The following is a 17521-nucleotide window of genomic DNA, read 5'->3' as shown; positions in this document are numbered from 1 at the left end:
TTGATCTGTGACAGTACTGGAGCAGGAACATATACCACCAGACGAAAGAGCAAAGGGCATCTGCTCCCAAGGGCACAGCTCAAATGCCTCAGCGGTCCCTTCCCAGAGTGTAACAGCTCATTCCAGAGACAGCTGCAGGAAGGCTCAGTATACCCACAGCTCCCAAGGATGGTGGAGAAGAGCACAGGAACCATCCCACGTCCTGCCCCAGCTGTGGCCAGCAGCAGATGCCTGGGAGAAGAGAACCCAAACCAGCACGGTATGATCCGTTGTGGGTCTGGCATCTGCTGTGACACGTGGTGAGATGCAAGATGTACGGGCAACTTGTGCTTATGAGCCACTGTGCTAACCTGTTTTCTGTTAACTGTCCTAATCGCTTTTTGAACCCCTTCATACTTCTGGTTTCCATAAGGTAACAGACATGCATTTCACCATTTAATTACGTACTGTGTGGGAAAAGGCCTTCCTTTCTCTCCATGGCATTCAGAATGAATTGTTTTGGGTGATGTGTATGTTTGGGAATATTTCTGTGTAACCACAAATGAATTACTAAGACTGATACAAGTGTCAACTTGATTTAAAAGCTAAAACATTAGATCAGCAGTTTATGCGCTGTAGACACTAACAAACACTTTAAAGTGTTCTACAGTCAAAAACTTTAAAGAAAGAAGGCAGCTGTGGCTATAGTGCTAAAGGTTTAGTGTCTTTATTTGTGGGAAGCCCATGTTAACTGGCACAAATAACATCCTGACATTGCCAGAAGGGGCCTTTTCAATGCGTTCTCCTCACCTCCAGATGGCAAACACACAGATGTGTACATCATCTGCAAATTGAATGCAAGCCTGGAAGAGATTTGGTGTTTGTAAAATATATTTTTTTTTTTCAGCATTTGAGGAAAGGAACTAGGAATTGTACACATCAATAAGATGTAAGAAACCTTGCAAAAATGTCCAAGCTCTGAGAAAATACAGACTGTGGTGGCCAGTCATGGGTTGAGATGCTGAAGCTGCTAGCAGGGCTAACCAGGACCACAGCTCTTGTCACCTCTCGATGCCCTATGCAGGGCTTCCTTAGATGCCTGATAAGCAGTTCCTTGGGCATGGAGGAAAATATATATTCAAGTCAATTGAGAAGTGTAAAATTTATTTATTTCCTTAAAGGAACAGACAAAACCAATAAACCTTATCATATGTGCTGGGAATGGGTACCCAGACAAGAGAGAGTTAATGTCAGTGGCCAAAAATCTCCAACAAAACAGGGGAAAAAAATGAATGAAGTTCCTCTCAGTGAGTTTACCTTTACCGTTGAAAAATATATTCTCATTTTATATTGATATTACTGGTCTTCTGCAATAGTCACCAAATACAGTTCCACTGTTGGAGGACACTAGAGGTAAACAGATGTAGGATGCAGTTAATTTAGTCAGGCATGACTCAACAACCCCCTTTTTTTTTTATCATTAAATATTACGCTCTTCATATTTAACCTTTTATTCTGTTTTGTTTTATCCTACTCATACAATGCTTTACGCATCACATTTCAGTCAGGAGGCACGATTTTAGCCAGTCACCAAGTGCTGTTTTGGATAGGTAACTACTCATCTCTGTTGTGCACAACCCAACGCATAGGGGGAAATGTTAGGAAATAATGGCTCTTGAAGAAAACTGCACTGCCATTACCTAATCTGTAAAGATATTTCAGGACAGCAACATCAAAACCTTGCTTCCCATGTATATTTTTTAAATAGAAAACAGAGCTAGAGTTATGTCTCAAAGTCCCTATGTGAAGGCATCAGTATGTACCATCCTTCCGTGTGTCTTGATTTTGTTGCTTCAGTAGAAATAACACGGTAGTTATTAGAACATAATTTCTGTTGTAGAGGTATTTGGCTTATCAAGGATGGACTGTTTCCTCTGTTTTTATCCAGACCAAGGCTATTTTCCACCTGAATATTTTCACACCTGTAGAGTGAGTTTTTTCTGAGGGAATTGGGTTCACACACCTGCAAAGGAGAGGAGCATCGTAAAATGCAAGAAATGTGAGTTAATAAATAATATTTTACCAGCCTTATGGGTTCTTTCCTTTACTGATGTTTAAATAAAAATGCTTTATAATCCTTGCTAGGTTTCTGACTTTATTTACTCACCACCATCTGTTTTTTGTCTGTCTTCTGTTTTTCCAGCGTTTGCTTCCCATCCCCTTGCTTGTTTATCTTTCAGGGCAGCTCCCTCCCCACCTCTCCCTTGCTCTTCCCAGTGTCCTTTACTCCCTTCACTTTACTGAGTTGTATTTCTTTCCCTGCACATTTTATATCCACGGCAGTACTAATTCTGTAGACATTTCTTTCTTATTGTAAGAATGTGGTTGCTACTTTGTGGGTTTGGGCTCATTTAGCTTGTCTCAGCTGATTTTCCATCTTTCTTTTTGAGCTCTCCTGCAGTCTAGGGGGGCGCAGAGGGACTGACAGAGGCTCTTTGGGATGGCAGTTTGCAGTCATCCAGCAAGAAGTGTGGTGCTGAGAAACTCTGTGGGAGACACAAAGGCTGGGAGACAAGAAGTGGCTTATCAGGTCAGTTGTGAAAGAAGGAATAAAGTGGGTCCTCTACCCATTTTTCTTGCCTTTGAAAATACTCTGATCTGTCACTCTCGTTGCAGTGTCCTTTAGGCACCCTTAGATATGGTCTGGGACACATACATAGGAGAAATTAAACTGAGAAAGCCAACAAACATTGAAATTAGTCTCCTGGGCATTAAAAGATGGACACTTTTGACCAATGCTGCAGAAAACAAGACTGTAGCCAATTTTCCTCGCATCCATCAGTTGCAATGTTATGTTTTCAAAACAAATGTTAAACACAAGAAGATTGATCTGAGCTGCCTGAGGTGATCCATTGCATCTTTTCTATAGTTATCAATTAATAGCAAGAAAGTTATTGTTTGCTGTCTCACAGCCAAGTAAGTAACAAAATTAATTGGCCATATTTAAGACAGCTACTCCCTACTCATGAAAACTTCAGGAAAATCACTTGCAGGAAGAAAATAGGGTTTGAGTGTTATTGAAAATAAATCTAGTTTTTAGACAATGAAAACATTTTATTCTCTAAGTTAAACCAGAATGTATGCAGCCTGTTTCTAATTCACATTGTCCGTGAAATTGAAGCAATGTATTCATCTTGACTTTCATGCTCGTTGTCCCCAGTAAAAATGCTCTACATCAATTGCTCATTATTTGCTGAAGTTGTTTACTGTTAAGTTTGTGTATGATTGCAAATTAAACGAGTGCATTGAAACTCCATCATCTAACACATGGTCACTATTCATTTCTGGCAGGGCCCTCTTTTCGTATTGAGTACTGAGAAACAGCCTCAAAAGCGGTATTTTTCTTGATATTGAAAAAGTTCCATGTTTCAGATCTGCTATTAGACAGAAACTACAGGAGATAAGCAGAACGTTTTAATAGGGGAAAAAAAAAAAAAGAAAAAAAAAAGCTATTTTAAAGCTAAAGTAAGAATTAAGTCTGTTTTATTCAAGCAATCAAATATGAACATTAGCTTAACAAGAGGTAAGAAAGTAACGATCTCATCAATGTATGTACAAATATCCAGCAAAACAGGATTAATTACTTCTATGTCTATTATAGTTAAGAGAATCCCAGGTTATAGAAACATTTTAAAATATAAACAGCCATTTTATTGGTCAAATTTCTTGGACACCTACAGAAAATAACTTTAGAAAGGATTGGTTTTTGGCAGAGAAGATTTCTGAAGACCTGGCACTGTACAGGCTTCTCATATGGAGCACCTAAGCAGTGCTACACTTGATGCCATTATATTTTTAATTTTACCCACTTTTGTTCATAAAAATAATTATTTAGAAATCAGCAGATTTATCAAAGGGCAAAAAAAAAATCTTTTCTTTGCTACCGCCATTCCTGTCTGATTGATGACTACTTCCTAAGTGTCAAGCCATATAATCAGAAGAAATTCAGTGTGATGTCTTCAAGGTTGTATTTTCAGCAGCCTGTGAGTCACCCAGGAGATGCTCCTGAGCTTGGGGTGGGAGGGGACAAGGTGAGACCTGCTCCAGGAGCTGCACTTGGCTGATGTCACTGGTGGTTCGCATGGCTGGATGCACCTCCTGAAGCAGAGCTACACAGACAGATGATGGCTGCATGCTGTCAGAGAGCTCACAGGCTGTTTTTCTTAACTTCCCACGCTTAAAGAACCTCATATGGTCTCTTTTTCTCAGGGTCTGATCTTACAGAAGGCTGGGAAGCTGTAGCCTATGGACTCTGTGACAGATCATGCAGTAAAAGTAAAGGTTGAGGAGGTGCCATCCTCGAGCAAATCTCTCCACCCATCACACTGCTGTCCCAGATCTCTCTGTATTTCCTTTCCTCTACTACCGCTTTTGGGAAGGTGAAGCGAAGCTGTGCTGGAGCCCAACCAGTATGAAGACAGTTGTCAAATTGTTACTGGGTAAGAACATAAGAAACTGCAGCCTAAAACCTGAAAATCAGATGAGAGCATTGCATCCTGGGTGCTACCACTGGCTGCAAGCGCAGGAACTCGCTGCTCCTGGTGGACTGCCAGCAAAACGTGGCCATGGCAGTGAGTGGCAGGAGTTTGGGAAGGAAAGCTGCAAGTGTCACAGCTTGCTGGTGTTGAGTCTTCCTGTGACGTGCAGTTGTAAGCATGCAAAATCACACAAGGGAGACGTTGGCCGCCGGATAGACAAAAGCTGTGAAATCTCTGAATGGCGTGTGACAAGCTGCTGAGGGAGAAAGGGCTGACAGCAAAATGGAGAGAGCAGGGAGTATTATCTGCCATGTGGCAGCACTTGGTGATAAAACAGCACTGGGATGTATGTCCCAGAATCTGACTTGTCACCAGCCAAGGAGAAACACTTCATGGAACAAATGGCAGTATCAACAGAGCATGCACATACAACTTGCCTTCATTTCTGAATGACCCAAGCATGCCAGTGCGAGGTGTTGGCTGACACCAAACCATGACTTCTTCAGGCCTCCATAGACTTATCGTGGCTTAACATCCTCTGCAGTTTAACCCTTTGGTCTTCATCTGTTAATTTCTTTTGTAAAACAGTGTGACTGAGAGAAATGCACGGGAGAATGAGGCTATTGATTTGTTTTTTTATAGTTCCAGAGTACTGAGCCTCCCCCAGCTGAGTTAAGGGGAAATTGAGATTGCTAAGTAACCCATGAGGTCAGGCTGTACATGATATATAACTGCTCATAAGCGATAATGAATTTTGTAATAGCACATTTGTCACAGGGATGAGTTTTCTTAAGTTCTGCTATAAAGGAAGAAAATAATGCCTTTTTCACTCCGTAAGGTGAAGGGTAGGGGAGGGTGAAGGAGAGATTGCTAAACTACTCTAAACTATTGTGTTGTTTTTTTTAAAGCAAAATGTGTTTTAATGCTTTGCCTCCATTTGCCAGCCCCAGGTCAGGGTTGGCTGTGGTCTGGGGAGGGAAGGAGAAAGGCTCCAGGCAGAGGGATGAAATAGAATACTCCTGTGGTCATTGGTGTGGCTTGTCACCAGCTCCAGGACAGGTAGGCATGGCTCTTCTGAAGACTCTGACAGCACCAAAACTAGCTGGGATTGCAGAAAAAAATGCACAGGAGGAAAAGGCTCAACATAAAGAATCTGTTTGTCACGTGGAGAAAGCTCACAGCAGAGCGCCAAGCAGTGCCACTGCTATGGAGGCATGTGGAGAGGTCTGGGGGTACATCTGCACCAGGTGACTGTCATTTCCTGCACCCTCACAGTGTGGATGCACAGAGATACCTGCTTCTGCAGGGTGGACAGGAGATCTCTCGCCTGCTCGGAGCAGCAGGAAGGGCAACACAACCCATCATAGGGGCTGTGCTCCCACAGCAGGGCTTTTCCTGACGTGGAAGCAAATTACCTTCAGCTCCACATGGGGACTTTCCCAAAAGAAGGGAATGGCAAAGAGAAAAAATTAAAATGACAATCTTCCCCTTCCAAGGAAAACAGGCTTTCTCCCAACCCCCTAATTAAAATGTGCAGGTTTAATAGGCAAACCAGCAGAAGGCTTAGTCACTGTGACCCAGCTTGTGGGAAAGGAGTCCAGCCTTTCAGCTGAGCACAGCATTGGCTTCCTGCGAGGCGAAGCTACTTTTCATCATTCCCTGGAAAACATCAGATGTTTGGATTGTAGAAAATGTAAGCAGTGGCCTACCACCTCTCATGTGGAGTGCTCCTTATAAAGGAGGCAAGCTGTGGTAAAACAGCTAAGGATATGCAGGAGAGCAAGGCTGGGCTCTCAGAGTGGAGATGGGTCTTAGGTGCCATCCAGATGCTCCCCCTCATCCTGCCACATCAGCTACACCAAAACCTTTTCCAACCCACATTTCTCGGGTCTGGTCTTAGGCATTTCCATCCTCCTCAGGCTGTTTTTAGCTAGCTACCTTATGATGGCATTTTTGCCCATATCTAACTTATGCACCCCTAGGTACAGGTCCGTCCCTTTTATAAGATGCCGCATGGACACCAAGAGACTCCATTCTCTTTGCAGCCTTGCACATATCCTCACTGATCCATGCCCTCTGCTCCTGAAAACCAAATTTCCATTCAGTCAAGCAAATGTTAACCATACGTTATATTTTCAAGTAAACTGTTTTTGTTGGACACTTAATAGCGCATATATATATATAAACTAATAGCATATATATTTGTATATATAAAAACATGCACACACGTGTACATATACACATGTGTATGTTTACATGAAGCTATTAATAATCTTTTTATAACAGCTATATGCTATAGTATGAATTTAATGACATGTTTAAAAAAATGAAGCTTCAAGGTAAGTAAATTTACTTGTAAATTCATATAAAAATCAATGAACACTTCTGGCCAGGAAAAAAGAAAAAAGTAAGAAGAATGTGTATTTTAACATCTTTTATGCAAATTAGAAATAAAATACATTTTTTTTTAATAGCTTTTCACCTTGAAATTAGTTTGTTCTAAAAGTCTTGAACGACACAGAATATTTTAGTCAACTTGAAGTACTGCTGAGAAGGGAAGTATTCTGCTGATGAAACAAGCAAATGCAATTTGAAATTGGGATCAGTCTGAAACCATTTCCCTTCCATCTCTCCCAGTTTGGCTGGTGAATTGAGGAGAACTAATTGGATGGCTTCTGTTGCCCTTCAGCCCAGGGATGCAGGAATCCTCCTACCCTGGGTTTTTGACCACAGGAGCCTGTGAATCTCAAAAGAACATTTAAGCACAGGAGTCCGACTCCTAACTACAAAAATAAAAACATACCTTTGTGGAGAGCTAATGAGAAGATAATTCATAGGCATATTTATTGGTAGGAAACCACTGCATAAAATGCATGGGTAAGGCAAAACATTGATTAAAATACCACCCAGGTAAATCAGCTTCCTAGGCAATATACGGAGAGCACTGCCATTGAACTGCTCTGAGGCAGCCAGCAAAAATGCTAATGCAGCCTGCCAAATAGCTGGATGTTGCTGATGGAAAAAATTAGCCTCAGTACATTGGCATCTGGAGTCTGTGACTGCCATCCAAAAAGAAAAGGGACTGGTGCTGTGGAATTGGGTAATTGCACTCCAGCCGCCTACCGCAAGTCTGCTGTGGCTTTGTCATTCAAAAAATATATATATAAATAAATTAAGTGTTTTTAATTAAAAAATGAGGCTTTGAAAGTACAGAAAGTAAGATGCAAGGGGAAGCCATACAATTAACTGGATAAAAGGAATCGCAATTTCTGTGTGTCTGAGTATAACAAACCCAGACACAGGCACATATGCGTATGTGTGCATGTGTCGTTTTGTGTTTCTGGGTATTTGTTTCTGTGTTAACTCTGTGTCCATTTCACAAAGAATTATACACTCCATTTACTTGAGATTCCAATGTATATTACTAGGAGGAAAAAAAAAAAAAAAGCAATTTCTCAGCACAGCCCATGTTTTAGCAATTATATTCCTTTCTCTCTTTTTCTCCCCTTTCTGTATTTTGGGGAGGGGGGGGGGGGGGGGGGGCAGATGACTGTCAGATGCGGTGATCACCCCCTGTTGTGATCCCCAGGGTATGGGTGTAGCTGGAACAGTGGGGCAGCCAGTAAAGATGCATTACCAGTCCTAATTCTGAAAACGTGCTTGTTCATAGGAGAAATTTGTAGGAGTAATGATACATTAATGCAAACATTTTGGTTATGTGAACATTCACAATTCGCTTTGCTGCCGATGCCCAGTGAAATACCCTGAAAAACAATGTATATGCTGCTGCATGGCACTTCCTTTTCAGAGACTAGTTGCAGGTGTTTAGAAGTCCTTCCCTCCAAAGCAGCAATGACACATACTTCTCATCTCATACGCAAAATTTTCAGGAATGTCCACTTAAGTATTTTGGCATTAAAATAAAAATCACTGCATTTCTTGTACAAGACTGACTAAGGGAAGGTGTAGGTTTAAAACCTCCAGACTAGTGCTCAGAAAGGAATATGCTCATGGCTAAGTTAGCTGTTTCTAAGATCTGAAAAGGTTATCAATGGCAGAAAGCTGCATACCATGTGGACATAATATACTGTTTTACCTACTATTCCAAATATCCATGGATCTGATAAAATCTGACCTCTCCTCTCCTGGATCTACTACAGAGGCAGTGAGTAAGCACATTATTGGTCATAGACATCCATGGGACTAATCATATGCTTAAAGTTACAGGACTGCCTAAGTGCTTTGCTGGACGATGGCCTAATGGACCATATGTGCTGCACCAACTCCTCATGAGAGGGATCAGCAAGGATGCAACTCAGACTCTTCTGGATTTCTTTTTGGCCCTCAGGGCTATTTGTGCATGTGTGTGTGACTGTAAATAAACCTCACTTTTTATATACAGAGCACCAAACAGGAGGTGGTCCATACGCTGTGGTGGGATGTCCACAGGATGAGACAGGTACTTCTCTGCCTGCCACGGGGTCTTTCCACACCACAGACTGATGTGCAGGAAGAGGAGAAAAATTAACTAGAGGTAAGTATTGGCTGAAAATACCCATTGTCAAGAGAGGTGTTCTGAGGTGTTGTGTTGATGGACGTGTTCTTCATGGGGGATGATGCTGAAGTAAGTGTTAATTTTTAGAGAGTGTTCTTGTATGCTTAGTAAGTGGCAGGAAAGAAAACATTAGTGATAACCCTTTGAAAAAGTTCTTAGCCATTTCTAGAAAACTATTTATCTTAAAAGAAATGAAGCAGAAATAGAATGCATTTGCAGAGAACAAGGTGAAACAAAGGTTATTTCAGACAACAAAACAAAAACCACATTGACTTAAGTGCAACCCTACATAGAAAAGCACTTATGCGGGTACTTCAGGTACAGCATCTACCTGATTGCTTTCCCAAGTCATAGCCATGATTATAGAATATTTCATTTGCTCTTTGCAGTGTCCTCAGATCTGAAGATCTTTTTTTTCTTCAGAAAGAAATCGCTGTAATCAATCAAAAGGCATTAGCATTCCCACCGCTGGGATTATGAATTACATTTCTGTAATAAACATGAATGCCATTTCCCTCATCTCCTGTTCTTTCAAGAGCCCTAAAAGTTTTATTTCAACTTTCAAACTTGCATGAGGGCTTTGGCTAGGAGCGAATGCTTCTGGCTCACTTGAGCTAATTTGGCAAATAATTTTAAAACAATTTCTATTTTACGTAGAGTTTCAGAGTTTGACATATTGCTCAGTCAGCTCTTATTTCATGAAGAGTTTGTTTGATTAGGTGCCCAGGTGAAACACAATCGGGAAACCTGGTGAGCTGTAACGCCTCCAAGGGGAGGAGGAAATGAAGTGGCTTTGCTTGCTCCTTAGCAGAGTGTTACAACTCCTCAGCTCTGTCCAAAGGGATGTTTTAACAGTGCTGCCGCTGTATTTTGTAAAAAGCCCTTTTCTGACAACACATATTGGGCCTGCCATAGGGCATTGCCAGGAGTGTCTTTCTAAGGGGGTTTTATCAGTGGGCTTTGACTTGGTGTAAACACAATGGGCTGCCAGGCCTTGAGGCAGGTGTCTGCAGGTAGGAGGACCAGGCTCAGCCCTTACTGACAGGTCTTCTAGGTCCTGGTGCTCCAGAGTAGGTCAGAGCCGCCCAAAAGCCACTTTGGTTGGGGTGGGCTTCATGACATCCATATGATGATAAATCTGAGCTGGCAGGAGGGGCCCTGAAGGGGCTGGGCCTTCCAGGGTCTCACCCAGGCCTTGCTGGCCGGAGTGGGCTTTCACTGTATCTCAGCTGAGGCCCAGGCTTGCACCCACAGCCAATTTTCCTCTTGTTCCCATGACAGAGACATGAGCCTGTAGGCTTCATGTAGGTTTTAGGGCATCCAGAAGCATGGAAACAAGTAGTGTCCCCATGCCCAGCTGCTATGGGCACCCTTGTACTGCTCCTGCAAGGATGGGGAGCCCCAACAGCAACGACAAATTCTGACAATAAAGAATTTACCTTCAGCAAGGAATTCACTGAAAGTATAAGTCATGAGCTGTATGGCAGGAGGAAAAGAAAAAAAAAAAAAAAAAAGGACCAAAAACCAGAGCATTGTTTCCAAGCTCCTAGAGAAGCAAGACATGCTATATCCTGAGGACAGAACAAGAAACCAGACCGAGTTTATATAAAGCTACATGTGGAAACCTCCCCTGGTAACAAAATGAGCAATAAAAATCAAATATCAATGAGAGTCCAAACATTCATCTTTAAAATCACTGAGCAGTAAATTACACATCACAGACCTCTTCAGTCTTCTGGCAAAAGCTGCACAAATGGAAACTGCCGAACGCAAATAAAAAACAATGTATTTGTTTAAATCTGCAGCTAGAGAAAGGCTCTGTACCAGCCACATTTTCTAAACAAAGCACTTCTTTTGCCACCTGAATTTCAGAATGCCTTTGTCCAGCACTACCTATGAGGCATTTAATCAATCACAGTGGTAAAATGAAGATGGCAAATTCCTTCCTCTCTTGCCCCCAAGTGAAGAGACGGGCACATTTCCTAGGACAATTTGAAAGAATTTGTCAGACATTCTTTACTGAAACCCACAATCTTAAAATAAATCCAAAGGAACTGAGTGGGTTTGGTGTTCATTTTCCATCAGGAGCTTTTATTTTTCTTCACCCGGGGCTGGATTACATCACAGCCACACCAGCAGCAGCCTGCTCAGCAGTGTGGAAAGCAAGTTTGTCCTGTCGCCGTCTTCTCCTCAAGCCAGAGCAGGAGGAAGAGGTGGCTCTGTCTGCACCAGAGCCTTTTTGATTCAAATAAGCCAAAACTCAGCAGCTTTCCTCATTATTCTCACATCACAAGGCAGCAGCAAGCCCACACGAAGGCAGCTGTTGGAGTAGTTCCTGCTCAGTGTGAGAAGTGCAGAATCTGGCCCTTAAGAAACTGGACTTTTCTTGTGCAGAGGTTGATGGACTACAGGGCTTTGGTGCCATCTTTATCCCTGTCACCACGTGTCAGGCCTATGGACCTGAACTCCACAGGTGCTCCTTTTTTCTCATGTTTTATGTGTTGGTTGGTGGAAAGGTCTCCACCACCTGAACTAGGCACTGACAAAAGACCAATGCCCTTCTGAACAACTGTTTATAAGACATCAGAAGGACCTTTGCATAACATATTGTTATTTTTATTGATTGGAAATAAGGCAGTATGTCATCTGATATTTTATGAAGTAATGCACAGATGCTCTTAATATGAGAAGCAGCAGTGGGGTTGCAAACCTTTACAGTTCTTTTAGCAGTTCTCTTCCCCAGGCTGTTAGAAGGTGACTAGCACAAAAAGCTATATTGATGATTATTTGGGTCTTTCCTCCCCTCCTCCTTTGGTGAGCTGCGGTGAAACCATGTGAAATGACCATTTTTGGTAGCATTTAATTGTGGATGTTTGCACAAGACATTTTAAAGCTTCAGTGATAGATTATGAACCCTTTCTTTTAAACATGCCATTACAATTTCCCATTATATTGTTGCAGTGGACTGAACATAGCAGCAAACCAAATCCTAAATCCATAAAAGCAGTAAATTAAATGTGGCTCCAGTGGTTTTGGAGCTTGACCAACAAGTTATCTTTATTAATGCATTCAGGGAAAAGGTCTCATTTTATTACATTATTTTCTTAATGATAAAGGCAGTAATGGAATCTCAGCAGAACACACCAAAGGAATCTTAGTTTGCTGGCAGTTGGGTCAAATTTTTGTGTGTGCTTGGTACAGGGTTCAGACTTGGCAGTGTCCAACTCACTGACTTCTGTCTTGAAAAGCACAGTCTTTTGCTGCTTCTCTGTACTTGCTAGTTGACATTTTCTTGGCTTTAAATGAAATTTTGACACATAAATCCCACATGTCAAATGATATTGTAAAACAAGCATCCAAGTGTCAGCACATAGCCCAATAGTCTAGGGAGTAGAGAATAGAATAAGGAACACCTTTATGCAGTCTTTCATCTACATCCAGCCATCTGCAAGTAATTTGAAACCAGTTTCAAATGAAGCTAGGTTGTTTGGCCTGTTAACACACACAAAGCCAAAGCAGAAGTTTGGAGTCTTCATGGCTTTTATTGACTTGCTAATAAGTAGATAAAGCTTTTATTTTCCAAAACTGTTCTTTTCTCAGATAGCCTATTCCAAAGAAAGCCTAATTGAAATTACAGAAGTCTCTTGCAGAGTGCCACAAATTCCATTTTTAAATAGCCTGCTGATATTGAAAGACTTCATGATGAGCCTTTCACTTGCAAAGCAGGACCGGTGGGTTCCCCACTGATGAGCTGTTTTGTTTGATTTGGGGAGACACTAATGGTACTAGGTTCCTACAAAACAAGAGCGACAAAGGAGTGCGGATTTACGTGATGATAGGCTGGCTCCGAGATTCATGTCTGAAATCCCAAAGGAAGTCTCATGTGCCTGCCTGCTGGGGTGGGTACTTTGCCATACTTGGTTCTTTTCTTCATAGTACCACTGAAAAAACAGAACTGCAGGTGAGCCGTGATTTAACAGGAGATTCAAGGCCCCTCAGCTGCAGCAAACTCAGATTCAGCAGAAATAAACTGCACATTCAAAACGGTATTTTAAGTATGAAACCTCTTAGGAATTTCAGATGACACAGAAACATGGACCTTGAAAAAAAACAACACTCACCTGTGTTCCCAAGAGGAAAAGTCCTGTGCACCTCAATGTGCAGCCACTGCCAGTGAGACCAGAGAGGTGTGAAAGCAAGCATCAGGACATGAAAAATCCCAACTGAGGTTTGTGGGTTTGTAAATTTACCTGAAACATAATAAGTGTAAAGCTTGTGAAGATGTGAAGATCCAGCAGATTAGAAGTAACACATGAAGTAAATGCAACTATATACAGCTGTCAATCTGGCAAATATGAAATATAGTTTTTATATATGTGGATATACATATATGTACATACATATCTAATTAAAAAAAAAAAAAAACTACCTGATTTTAGGAAAGGTCTGACTGAGAAAAGGATTCTTAGTAAACTTAAATTTGAAATACTTTTGAAGGGTAATTAATAAAGGGCATTAAATTCCTGCAGGATTTTACTGCATATTATGTGCTGTGAGTGATTTTACTTCACTTGCAGTCATGCTGGGGACAATGCAATGAGGTTTGGCAGAGGCTGAATGCACAGCTGTGATGTTCAGGCAGAGTATGCCCTGAGGATGGGTTCAGGTGTCTTCTGACTACCCCCACCCCAGGGCTTACCACACGTCCCTTGCTCCCACAGGTGGCCTCCACCAAAGCTTGATGAGATCCAGCTACTCCCCTGGGACAACAAGGGTGCGAATGGGACTGCATGCAGCCAGGTAGGTCCAGACTGAGAACAGTAGTTTGAGATTAAACACAAGAAGAAACCAGTGGAGGCTGGTGAGACAAATCTGCGTGGGTAGGAACTGGGGAGTGATTTTGTTGGTTTTAGATCAGTAAGGCCTTTCAGCTGCGTTTGGTGTTTCCATGCTTAGGAAGGTGTCGGAACTGAACAGAACAACTCAACTTAGGACATGGAGGTAGCTATCCCCTCTTCCCATGTATTTTAAATGGTTATCTGGTCTTCATCAAGGGCCTGAGATTCCTCATGTTGTGCTGATCATTTTTAAAAGCAAAAATCCATTTATGGCAAATGTGTAAGTGAAAGCAAAACAAATGATGCTGAATGTGACAGCAAACAATGATATGAGGTTGGAGCTGAGGGGAACTCTTGTGAACTACTCACATGGCTAAAGCTTTTAGAGATCTCACTTCTGTTTGGTCCGATTCTTGGCTCTGTTTATTGTGCTATCTTTTAACTTCTTGGAGTGACTTGTGACTTAGTGTACGTGAAAGCAAGAGGGGAATTAGATGTAGCAATCATAGGCAGAGGTGGTTTCATCCTAGTCCTGCAGTCCTAACTTAGTCTTGCACTGATGGCAGCCAAGCATTCATTTGTTGTCCTCCAGCACCCTAGCAAAGGGGTGAACCAACTCAACCTCCTGCCTGATTGATCTGAAGGCAATGCAATCCCTCTCCTTTAAAGAAATTTGCTTTTCCAAATGTAGGGCCAGTCCTACCACCATCCATGAGATGACAGTGTTGCTAACGTGGGATGAAACCCTAAGGAGATCCTCTTTTTCAGATCTCAAGTCCTTCATCAAGATATTTGCCACAATGACATAGACAGGCATTACAGGAGCAGTTAAAGCAAGAGGTACACACACTCTTTGAGAGATGCATACTGGTAAATATGGAGCTACAAATAGCAGCATGGATATATCAATAAATAAAACACACCCAATTGACATCATTTGGCAAAGACTGGCCTGTTCCCAAACTACTGAGTGCTCTTAGCTCCCAAAAGAGGGTGGTGATGTTCAGGCTGCCTGTTGGGATGGTCTCTCTGGCAAGCCTGGGAGAACAGGTAGGGACTGCTACAACAACACAGGCAGATAACCTCCAGAAACATGCCCCATCTTTGTTTATTTTTCTACTGTATATATAGCCTGTGAGAAAATTGTGTGTTACCCCTGTAGAAATTTGGCTGTTTTCATGTTGGGTTAGATACCAAGCATCATTTTTTATCAGGTGCCTGGCCTTCTTAGGATTTGCCCAGCTATTTTATTTCAGAAACATCTGTCTTATTTTCAGAAACAAGTATTTAGATAACACAAAGATCAGCTTTGCTTTCTGCATGCCCAGTACAGCCAGTATCTCTCCCTGCTACATGCCAAATCTCTTTGTTCAACTGTGTAGTATGGTGATACATCACAGAAGACATTTCTATGAGAACTTGTGTAAAAGTATTGCATGAGTTGCTTTCCTTAGCATCTAGTGACTGTTAGTATCAAATAATTGGCCAGAAGCATTCTTAATGTCATTCCCCTAAAATCCACACAGTTACTGTTAGGGAATATTTTTACTCACAGATACTTATTTCATGTTTTTGCAATGTTATTTTTTTTCAATAATTATGAATTTAAGACTCGCACTTTTAGTATACTTGAAGCTGAGTTTGCTGAATGACAGTCCTGTTACATAATCATGTAGAAAGACCACAGAACCAGGGGTAAGATCTGGAATTTCGGACATGCAGAGTTCAACCCATTTTTGAGGATGACATAATCGCACCGAAAAAATGAATGTGATCCATTTTATAAGCTGATCTCATTCAACAGCTAGCAAATTTGTAAGCCTGCTTTCAGAGATCAATTCCCCTCTTTTCCAGTGAGCGGATATGGAGCTCTTCCAATGCACTTTGTTTCTCCAGTTCACAATGCTACAGCAGAAACTGGGTTTGTTTCATACCTACATGGAGCCAGCAAAGCATACCAACACACTTCAACAGTTTATTGACCTTGGCTGTTAACAACGGCATCACAAAACCAGTGATGCAAATTATATTTTGTGGAGTTTCAAAATTTTGTTCTTCCACTTTTTTTTTTTTTTTTTTAATCTTAGCAATATTCCTAAGACAAAGGGGAAAGAGCTAGCAGAAAGGTATGTTTCTGCAACAACTGTAATTGTGTTAGGCCAAACAACTGACAGTTTTATGGAGTTTAACTAGCTTCACTCATTTTGCAATTAAGAGTTTCATCGATGCAACAGAGAGAATGTGGCATTTGTGGCCTCTTAAGTCTTTGATTTGTTTTCATTGCAATGTTGATGTAGTCCAGACAAATAGGAGACTAACACTACTTCAAGGCATAAGCTTCTGTAAGAAATTTTACACTCTATCTGCTTTTCTCCACTCAGGGGTCAGCTGTGCATCGTATATATTGGTAAGATACATACGATGGTAAGATACAGAGTGATTTATTTACAAGACTTGGTATACTTCCATAGTAGTGAAGAATGTAATAAGCAGCCTGGTGTGCTTCCAAGAATTATTCATCATCAAAGACTTTTCTTATTCAGAAAAAAAAAAAAAAAAAATGTCCCTAAATTTTGTAGAGTAATAACAAAGAACTTTTCACATGCTGCCTTCTTGAAGATCACTGAGTTCATCTATATTTTGTTTGTATACATCTACACATAACAGATTTTGGAAAAAGTTCCTACCACTTCTAGCTACCTCCTAGTAGCAGTGTGTAATGAACTACCAGTATGAGCAGATCAGCCACACGCAACATATTCGTTTACCTCACCAGTTAGGTTAATCTGCCTCTACTGCATTCTGGGCAGTTTTCAAAGTCACAACATTTAAAAAATCCTGTGGTTACAATGAGGTTTCCTTTCTTCCAGACTTGTTTCACTTACCATTAAATGTACTTTAAAATTCAGATCAAAATTTAACCCTTGGTCAAGACATGTTTGCAACTTTTGAGAAATATGTGAGGTTCTACGTGCACTGTGAAATACAGAAATGATGTAAATATTTTTCTTCCAGCTTTATACACAAACAAGTGGGAGTGTAAATTGACATGAATTACATTACATTTAAAAGAGGCTTGAGTATTTTGCTCTTTGTCTTGTTTGACAGTAGGACTTTTCCTAGTTTGCTGGCCCATGTCGTTCATTTTTTTTTTCTGTTATCCCTTCACATGAGTGCAAAATGTAAAATGGTGGGTTTGTATGTCTTGTGAGGCAATGCACACCATGGGCTTTTACTGATCTGCTGCATCGATGCAAAACACATAGTCTATTCTCAGGAGCTGCATGAAATAATAAAGGAACTTTCTTTAATATCCCCGAAGGCACTGTGCTGAAGAGATATTTTTACTGTTAACACCATGACTAAATAAACCAATAAAATATGAAAAGATAATAGCTGAATTGGAAACATTTGCATATTAACATGATTTCTATTAAGTGCACTGATGCTAGTGACAGAGATTTGGAAACATTCAAAACTTAGTCTTGCATTCAGTCTGCTATCTTTCCTCAAAATTTTCCGTGCTTTCCACTTCCTCCCACATCTAGTCATTGACCATGGGAATTCTCAATTTTACACAGACAAAGACTCTTTATTGTCTACTCTAACAT

At 41.1% G+C, this 17521-nt stretch overlaps 1 long non-coding RNA gene across 1 annotated transcript; it reads right to left on the bottom strand.

The window, feature by feature from the left end:
* Positions 1–10576: 10576 nt before the first annotated feature.
* LOC137855253 (uncharacterized) lies at positions 10577–13716 on the bottom strand. Its single transcript, XR_011095639.1, has 3 exons — positions 13502–13716; positions 13194–13322; positions 10577–12368 (listed from the first exon to the last, which is right to left on the bottom strand). It is a non-coding gene; the product is annotated as an uncharacterized lncRNA (long non-coding RNA).
* Between the last annotated feature and the right edge of the window lie 3805 nt (positions 13717–17521).

This window comes from Anas acuta, chromosome 4, assembly GCF_963932015.1.
Source record: "Anas acuta chromosome 4, bAnaAcu1.1, whole genome shotgun sequence".
NCBI lineage: Eukaryota > Metazoa > Chordata > Aves > Anseriformes > Anatidae > Anas > Anas acuta.
This window is presented reverse-complemented; position numbering and strand designations above follow the sequence as displayed.